The sequence below is a fragment of the Mesoplodon densirostris genome, chromosome 16 (assembly GCF_025265405.1).
Source record: "Mesoplodon densirostris isolate mMesDen1 chromosome 16, mMesDen1 primary haplotype, whole genome shotgun sequence".
In the NCBI taxonomy this organism is placed as follows: domain Eukaryota; kingdom Metazoa; phylum Chordata; class Mammalia; order Artiodactyla; family Ziphiidae; genus Mesoplodon; species Mesoplodon densirostris.
In genome coordinates, this window is record NC_082676.1 from 40,493,671 (window position 1) to 40,503,895 (window position 10,225).

Here is a 10,225-nt window from a genome sequence, read left to right on the forward strand (position 1 = left end):
GGTAGATATGGTTTCAAGCCCAGGTACCCTGACACCAGTTCACTCAAGTGAGTATGCTTAGAGGAAAGGGGAGCCAGCAGCAGAGGAGACCATCTGAGCTCCTTTTTATCCCCCAGTCTCCAAATAAACTGGCCCAGTGCTATTCTATTCTGTAGTTTAAAATTCCTCAAGCTGTGGTGTTGATGTCTTTAGAAATGAACAAGTCTTTGCCATCAGTAAGTTCTTCCCAATGCCTAACCTCAAACACCCTGGTTGCACTTTAATAAAGGATGCTGCCTTCCCTCTCTGTTCTGCTGCCTGTGGAGTTTGGATCAGCTGCCTGTCTTTATTATTATCTTGCATCCTTGAAGACAGTATATTTATTAGCAGTTATTCAAATTATTTAAAAATGTGAACTTCTCACACTTTTCCTAAACTCTGGCCCTTGAGTCCAAGCTCCTCCTCTGTGGTCTCTTTTCTCCCGGACAGCTGAGGTTTCGTCATCAATCTGGCACATGGAGCCCCAGTATAGCTCATAGTCCCCGCAGGTCTAGGGGAAGACAAGATTACATTTCCACAAATGTGCTTCCATGCATATTTTGCAATTTCAGAGCTGTCCATAAGCCTGAAGAAATATCTTATACTGAAGCAAATAAAAGACGTTGACAGGTGCAAAACTCTGAACCACCAGAATTTAGCCAAAAGTATTTCTAGGCCATTCTCTTCAAACAAATTTCTTTCCTCTCCTATTGTGCTCCAGATTTCATCTCTCTGTGTGTTATTTTTTAAATCTTTTCCTGATAATTGTGCATTTATAAAATAACACTTTATGTACACCCGGCAAACGTGCAAACTGTTTTATAATTAAAGAGATTCCTATTCCCCAAAATCTAGCATATGTAGTTAAAAAACATGATTTGCTCAGTGTTTTAATGGAATATGTGGCTAAAGGGCCAGAGCCCTACTCGGAATCACCAGCTGAAATGATGCTCAGAGCATTAACTATTATGTTTGTAGTCTTACATTGCCTTTATCATGTTATATTTATTTTTGACCAAGAAAAATCCATTCCTCCTAGCAGAATTCTTTGGAAAGACTGAAAAGAGCCATTGGGGAAACAAAATGCTAAATCTGGAAACATTCTAGATTCCTATTTGTTGGGTTTTCCCCCACCAAGTCATCTGAGAGATATTTCTTGTTCCATAGTAGGTATCTGGCCACAAACATCATAACCTAATTAATCATTGTGGCTATTTATAAGTATGACTTGCATATAGAATGTTAATTATAATCATATCAACAATTACTACTAACAAGAATGAATTGCACATATATTGAGCTTTATGATTTACAAAATAATTTAACTTGTTTAACTATTTTATTTTTATTTATTTATTTTTTATAAATTTATTTATTTTTGGCTGCGCTGGGTCTTTGTTGCTGCACGCAGGCTTTCTCGAGTTGCGGTGAGCAGGGGCTACTCTTCATTGCAGTGCGCGGGCTTCTCATTACGGTGGCTTCTCTTGTTGCGGAGCTCGAGCTCTAGGCGACCGGGCTTCAGTAGTTGTGGCACACAGACTCAGTGTTGTGGCTCGCGGGCTTTAGAGCGCAGGCTCAGTAGTTGTGGCACACGGGCTTAGTTGCTCCGTGGCATGTGGGATCTTCCCGGACCAGGGCTCGAACCTGTGTCCCCTACATTGGCAGGCAGATTCTCGACCACTGTGCCACCAGGGAAGTCCATGTTTAACTACTTTAGATTTCCCCAATGACCCTGAGATAGACAAGGTAGATTTTACTTTATTTTACTTTTAAATTTATTTATTTTTTTCTTCATTGGGTCTTCATTGCTGTGCATGGGATTTCTCTAGTTGTAGTGAGCAGGGCCTACTCTTTGTTGTGTTGTGTGGGCTTCTCATTGTGGTGGCTTCTCTTGTTGTGGAGCACAGGGTCTAGGCACGCACGCAGACTTTGGTAGTTGTGGCTTGTGGGCTCTAGAGCACAGGCTCAGTAGTTGTGGCACACGGGATTAGTTGCTCTGCGGCATGTGGGATCTTCCCAGACCAGGGCTTGAACCCATGTCCCATGACTTGGTAGACGGATTCCTAACTACTGCGCCACCAGAGAAGTCCCAGCAAGGTAGATTTTTGTATTCCCATTTTATAGGTAAGAACATGGAAGCACAGAAAGAGATGAAGTGAGTTTCCACATGATATATAGTTGGAGAGATAAAGCTTTGTAGGTCGCATTTGCTTATAGATTGACAGGAGAATGAATATAATCTCAAGTTATGATTTATTTACAGAGTTTAAGCACTTAAACTATCTATAGCCAGTGAGTATTTATGTAGCCAAGCAAATAATCTCAAGACCCAGCTAGCCGTTTCCTGTCTTGTAGATTATATCAGCTGAGAAACTGTCCATCACATCTATCTAAAGAGTCCAAATTTGAGACATGTAATTCTCTGGTAAGTTTCAGTTTTGAGGCTAAAAGTTCTCAAACTTTCAGAACATGATACCAGGCCAATTTTGCCTCATTTAGATGATGGGGTAAAATGTTTTTAATGTATTCCTTCCATGACAAAAGTGGGTGACACATTTCCTTCATTAACATCAATAATTCACATTAACATTTGGATAGCACCTTAGTTTGTCAAAGCATATTCACTTATAGCATTTGATTCTGTCTGAGACTCTATGACCCAGGTTGGGTTCATAGTAACATTCTCATTTTCCAGACAAGAAGACCAAGGTACAGTTAATAAAATAGTCAAGTATTTAAGGCATGCCTTCTATGTGGTGGAGACTACACTAAGTGATGGGGTGATAACAATACTGATAAAAAGTACATGCAAAATCCCGCCTCAATGTTTTCAGTCTAGTGCAGGGGGTAGACAATGAAATAATCACACCAACAAATGTAAAATTTGAACTGAATGTAATAGTGCTTTCATCCACATATTCATCAAAACATTGTATAAGCCATGTGTTTTAACAAACATGTAGGGTGAGGGAGCTTCAAGATGGCGGAAGAGTAAGACGTGGAGATCACCTTCCTCCCCACAAATACATCAGAAATACATCTACATGTGGAACAACTCCTACAGAACACCTACTGAACACTGGCAGAAGACCTCAGACCTCCCAAACGGCAAGAAACTCCCCACGTACCTGGGTAGGGCAAAAGAAAAAAACAGACACGAAAGAATAGGGACGGGACCTGAACCAGTGGGAGGGAGCTGTGAAGGAGGAAAGGTTTTCACACACTAGGAAGCCCCTTCGAAGTCAGAGACTGCGGGTGGCGGAGGGGGGAAGCTTCGGAGCCGCGGAGGAGAGCACAGCCACAGGGGTGCGGAGGGTAAAGCGGAGAGATTCCTGCACAGAGGATCGGGGCCGACCAGCCCTCATCAGCCCGAGAAGCTTGTCTTCTCACCCGCCGGGGCGGGTGGGGGCTGGGAGCTGAGGTTCGGACTAAGAGGTCAGATCCCAGGGAGAGGACTGGGGTTGGCGGCGTGAACACAGCCTGAAGGGGGCTAGTGCGCCACAGCTGGCCAGGAGGGAGTCCTGGAAAAGGTCTGCACCTGCCGAAGAGGCAAGACTTTTTCTTGCCTCTTTGTTTCCTGGTGCACGAGGAGAGGGGATTAAGAGCGCTGCTTAAAGGACCTCCAGAGACGGGCGCGAGCCGCGGCTAACAGCGCGGACCCCAGAGACAGGCATGAGATGCTAAGGCTGCTGCTGCCGCCACCAAGAAGCCCGTTTGCAAGCCCAGGTCACTCTCCACACCTCCCCTCCTGAGAGCCTGTGCAGCCCACCACTGCCAGGGTCCCGTGATCCAGGGACTACTTCCCCAGGAGAAAGCATGGCGCACCTCAGGCTGGTGCAATGTCACCCTGGCCTCTGCCGCTGCAGGCTCGCCCCGCATCTGTACCCCTCCCTCCCCCTGGCCTCAGTGAGCCAGAGCCCCCGAATCAGCTGCTCCTTTAAACCCGTCCTGTCTGAGCGAAGAACAGACGCCCTCAGGCTACCTACACGCAGAGGCGGGGCCAAATCCAAAGCTGAACCCCAGGAGCTCTTCGAACAAAGAAGGGAAAGGGAAATCTCTCCCAGCAGCCTCAGGAGCAGCGGATTAAATCTCCACAATCAACTTGATGCATCCTGCATCTGAGAAATACCTGAATAGACAACAAATCATCCCAAATTGAGGAGGTGGACTTTGGGAGCAATGATATATATATATTTTTTCCCTTTTTCTCTTTTTATGAGTGTGTATGTGTAGGCTTCTGTGTGTGATTTTGTCTGTATAGCTTTGATTTTACCATTTGTTCTAGGGTTCCGTCTGTCCAGTTTTTTTGTTTGTTTTTGTTTTTTAAGTATAGTTTTTAGCATTTGTTATCATTGGTTGATTTGTTTTTTGGTTTGGTTGCTCTCCTTTCTTTTTAAAATTTTTTTATTAAACAATTTTTAATAATTTTTTATTTTAATAACTTTATTCTGTTTTATTTTACTTTATTTTATTTTATCTTCTTCCTTCCTTCCTTCCTTTCTTTCTTTCTTTCCTTTCTTTCTTTCCTTTCATCCCTCCCTTTTATTCTGAGCTGTGTGGATGACAGGCTCTTGGTGCTCCATCCAGGCGTCAGGGCTGTGCCTCTGAGGTGTGAGAGCCAAGTTCAGGACACTGGTCCACAAGAGACCTTCCAGCCCCATGTAATATGAAACGGTGAAAATCTCCCAGAGATCTCAATCTCAGTGCCAAGACTCAGTTCCATTCAACGACCAGCAAGCTGCAGTGCTGGACACCCTATGGCAAACAACTAGCAAGACAGAAACACAACCCCATCCATTAGAAGAGAGGCTGCCTAAAATAATAATAAGGCCACAGACACCCGAAAACACACCACCAAACGTGGACCTGCCCATCAGAAAGACAAGGTCCAGCCTCATCTACCAGAACACAGGCACTAGTCCCCTCCACCAGGAAGCCTACACAACCCACTGAACCAACCTTAGCCACTGGGGACAGACACCAAAAACAATGGGAACTACAAACCTGCAGCCTGAAAAAAAGGAGACGCCAAACACAGTAAGTTAAGCAAAATGAGAAGACAGAGAAACACACAGCAGATGAAGGAGCAAGGCAAAAACCCACCAGACCTAACAAATGAAGAGGAAATAGGCAGTCTACCTGAAAAAGAATTCAGAATAATGATAGTAAAGATGATCCAAAATCTTGGAAATAGAATGGAGAAAATACAAGAAACTTTTAACACGGACCTAGAAGAACTAAAGAGGAAACAAACAGTGATGAACAACACAATAAATGAAATTAAAAATTCTCTAGAAGGGATCAATAACAGAATAACTGAGGCAGAAGAATGGAAAAGTGACCTGGAAGATAAAATAGTGGAAATAACTACTGCAGAGCAGAATAAAGAGAAAAGAATGAAAAGAATTGAGGACAGTCTCAGAGACCTCTGGAACAACATTAAATGCATCAACATTCGAATTATAGGGGTTCCAGAAGAAGAAGAGAAAAAGAAAGGGACTGAGAAAATATTTGAAGAGATTATAGTTGAAAACTTCCCTAATATGGGAAAGGAAATAGTTAATCAAGTCCAGGAAGCACAGAGAGTCCCATACAGGATAAATCCAAGGAGAAACATGCCAAGACACATATTCATCAAACTATCAAAAATTAAATACAAAGAAAAAATATTAAAACCAGCAAGGGAAAAACAACAAATAACATATAAGGGAATCCCCATAAGGTTAACAGCTGGTCTTTCAGCAGAAACTCTGCAAGCCAGAAGGGAGTGGCAGGACATATTTCAAGTGATGAAGGAGAAAAACCTACAACCAAGATTACTCTACCCAGCAAGGATCTCATTCAGATTTGATGGAGAAATTAAAACCTTTACAGAGAAGCAAAAGCTGAGAGAATTCAGCACCACCAAACCAGCTTTACAACAAATGCTAAAGAAACTTCTCTAGGCAGGAAACACAAGGGAAGGAAAACACCTACAATAACAAACCCAAAACAATTAAGAAAATGTTAATAAGAATATATATATCGATAATTACCTTAAATGTAAATGGATTAAATGCTCCAACCAAAAGACATAGACTGGCTGAATGGATACAGAAACAAGATCCGTATATATGCTCTCTACAAGAGACCCATTTCAGACCTAGGCACACATACAGACTGAAAGTGAGGGGATGGAAAAAGATATTCCATGCAAGTGGAAATCAAAAGAAAGCTGGAGTAGCAATTCTCATATCACACAAAATAGACTTTAAAACAAAGACTATTACAAGAGACAAAGAAAGACACTACATAATGATCAAGGGATCAATCCAAGAAGAAGATATAACAATTGTAAATATTTATGCACCCAGCATAGGAGCAACTCAATACATAAGGCAAAGGCTAACAGCCATAAAAGGGGAAATCGACTGTAACACAATCATAGTAGTGGACTTTAACACCCCACTTTTACCAATGGACAGATCATCCAAAATGAAATAAATAAGGAAACACAAGCTTTAAATGATATATTAAAAAAGATGGACTTAATTGATATTTATAGGACATTCCATCCAAAAAAAACAGAATACACATTCTTCTCAAGTGCTCATGGAACGTTCTCCAGGATAGATCATATCTTGGGTCACAAATCAAGCCTTAGTAAATTTAAGAAAATTGAAATCGTATCAAGTATCTTTTCCGACCACAACGCTATGAGACTAGATATCAGTTACAGGAAAAAATCTGTAAAAAATACAAACAACACATGGAGGCTAAACAATACACTTCTTAATAACCAAGAGATCACTGAAGAAATCAATGAGGAAATCAAAAAATACCTAGAAACAAATGATAATTAAAACACGACGACCCAAAACCTATGGGATACAGCAAGAGCAGTTCTAAGAGGGAAGTTTATAGCAATACAATCCTACCTTAAGAAACAAGAAACATCTCAAATAAACAACCTAACCTTACACCTAAAGCAATTAGAGAAAGCAGAACAAAAAAACCCCAAAGTTAGCAGAAGGAAAGAAATCATAAAGATCAGATCAGAAATAAATGAAAAAGAAATGAAGGAAATGATAGCAAAGATCAATAAAACTAAAAGCTGGTTCTTTGAGAAGATAAACAAAATTGATAAACCATTAGCCAGTCTCATCAAGAAAAAAAGGGAGAAGACTCAAATCAATAGAATCAGAAATGAAAAAGGAGAAGTAACAACTGAAAGATTACTACAAGCAACTATATGCCAATAAAATGGACAACCTGGAAGAAATGGACAAATTCTTAGAAATGCACAAGCTTCCAAGACTGAACCAGGAAGAAATAGAAAATATGAACCGACCAATCACAAGCACTGAAATTGAAACTGTGATTAAAAATCTTCCAACAAACAGAATCCCAGGACCAGATGGCTTCACAGGCGAATTCTATCAAGCATTTAGAGAAGAGCTAACACCTATCCTTCTCAAACTCTTCCAAAATATAGCAGAGGGAGGAACACTCCCAAACTCATTCTACGAGTCCACCATCACCCTGATACCAAAACCAGACAAAGATGTCACAAAGAAAGAAAACTACAGGCCAATATCACTGATGAACATAGATTCAAAAATCCTCAACAAAATACTAGCAAACAGAATCCAACAGCACATTAAAAGGATCATACACCATGATCAAGTGGGGTTTCACCCAGGAATGCAACGATTCTTCAATATATGCAAATCAATCAATGTGATACACCATATTAACAAGTTGAAGGAAAAAAAACATATGATCTCAATAGATGCAGAGAAAGCTTTCAACCAAATTCAACACTCATTTATGATAAAAACCCTCCAGAAAGTAGGCATAGAGAGAACTTTCCTCAACATAATAAAGGCCATATATGCCAAACCCACGGCCTACATCATCCTCAATGGTGAAAAACTGAAACCATTTCCACTAAGATCAGGAACAAGACAAGGTTGCCCACACTCACCACTATTATTCAACATAGTTTTGGAAGTTGTCACCACAGCAATTAGAGGAGAAAAAGAAATAAAAGGAATCCAAATCAGAAAAGAGGAAGTAAAGCTGTCACTGTTTGAAGATGACATGATACTATACATAGAGAATCCTAAAGATGCTACCAGAAAACTACTAGAGCTAATCAATGAATTTGGTAAAGTAGCAGGATACAAAATTAATGCACAGAAATCTCTGGCATTCCTATACACTAATGATGATAAATCTGAAAGAGAAATCTGAAAGAGAAATTAAGGAAACACTCCCATTTACCATTGCAACGAAAAGAATAAAATACCTAGGAATAAACCTACCTAAGGAGACAAAAGGCCTGTATGCAGAAAACTATAAGACACTGATGAAAGAAATTAAAGGTGATACAAATAGATGGAGAGATATACCATGCTCTTGGATTTGAAGAACCAACATTGTGAAAATGACTATACTACCCAAAGCAATCTACAGATTCAGTGCAATCCCTATCGAACTACCAATGGCATTTTTCAGAGAACTAGAACAAAAAATTTCACAATTTGTATGGAAACACAAAAGACCCCGAATAGCCAAAGCAGTCTTGAGAAAGAAAAACCGAGCTGGAGGAATCAGGCTCCCTGACTTCAGACTATACTACAAAGCTACAGTAATCAAGACAGTATGGTACTGGCACAAAAACAGAAATATAGATCAATGGAACAGGATATAAAGCCCGGGGATAAACCCACGCACATCTGGTCACCTTATCTTTGATAAAGGAGGCAAGAATATACAGTGGAGAAAAGACAGCCACTTCATTAAGTGGTGCTGGGTAAATTGGACAGCTACACGTAAAAGAATGAAATTAGAACACTCCCTAACACCATACACAGAAATAAACTCAAAATGGATTAAAGACCTAAATGTAAGGCCAGACACTATCAAACTCTTACAGGAAGACATAGGCAGAACACTATGACAGAAATCACAGCAAGATCCTTTTTGACCCACCTCCTAAAGAAATGGAAATAAAAACAAAAATAAACAAATGGGACCTAATTAAACTTAAAAGCTTTTGCATAGCAAAGGTAACCATAAACAAGATGAGAAGGCAACCCTCAGAATGGGAGGATATATATGCAAATGAAGCAACTGACAGAGGATTAATCTCCAAAATTTACAAGCAGCTCATGCAGCTCAATCTCAAAAAAACAAACAACCCAATCCAAAAATGGGCAGAAGACCTAAATAGACATTTCTCCAAAGAAGATATACAGATTGCCAACAAACACATGAAAGAATGTTCATCATTAATCATTAGAGAAATGCAAATCAAAACTACAGTGAGGTATCATCTCACACCAGTCAGAATGGCCATCATCAAAAAATCTTCAAACAGTAAATGCTGGAGAGGGTGTGGAGAAAAGGGAACCCTCTTGCACTGTTGGTGGGAATGTAAATTGATACAGCCACTATGGAGAACAGTATGGAGGTTCCTTAAAAAACTACAAGTAGAACTACCATACGACCCAGCAATCCCACTACTGGGCATATACCCTGAGAAAACCACAATTCCAGAAGAATCATGTACCAAAATGTTCATTGCAGCTCTATTTACAATAGCCAGGACATGGAAGCAACCTACATGTCCATCAGGAGATGAATGGATAAAGGTGTGGCACATATATACAAAGGACTATTACTCTGCCATAAAAAGAAACAAAACTGAGTTATTTGTAGGAGGTGGTTGGACCTTGAGTCTGTCACACAGAGTGAAGTAAGTCAGAAAGAGAAAAACAAATACTGTATGCTAACACATGTATATGGAATCTAAAAAAAAAAAAAAAAAGGTCATGATGAACCTAGGGGCTAGACGGGAATAAAGACACAGACCTACTAGAGAATGGACTTGAGGATATGGGGAGGGGGAAGGGTAAGCTGTGACAAAGTGAGAGAGTGGCATGGACATATATACACTACCAAACGTAAAATAGATAGCTAGTGGGAAGCAGCCGCATAACACAGGGAGATCAGCTCGGTGCTTTGTGACCACCTAGAGGGGTAGGATAGGGAGGGTGGGAGGGAGGGAGACGCAAGAGGGAAGAGATATGGGAACATATGTATATGTATAACTGATTCACTTTGTTATAAAGCAGAAACTAACACACCATTGTAAAGCAATTATACTCCAATAAAGATGTTTAAAAACAAACAAAATAAAATGTAAGGTTTTAAAAAACAT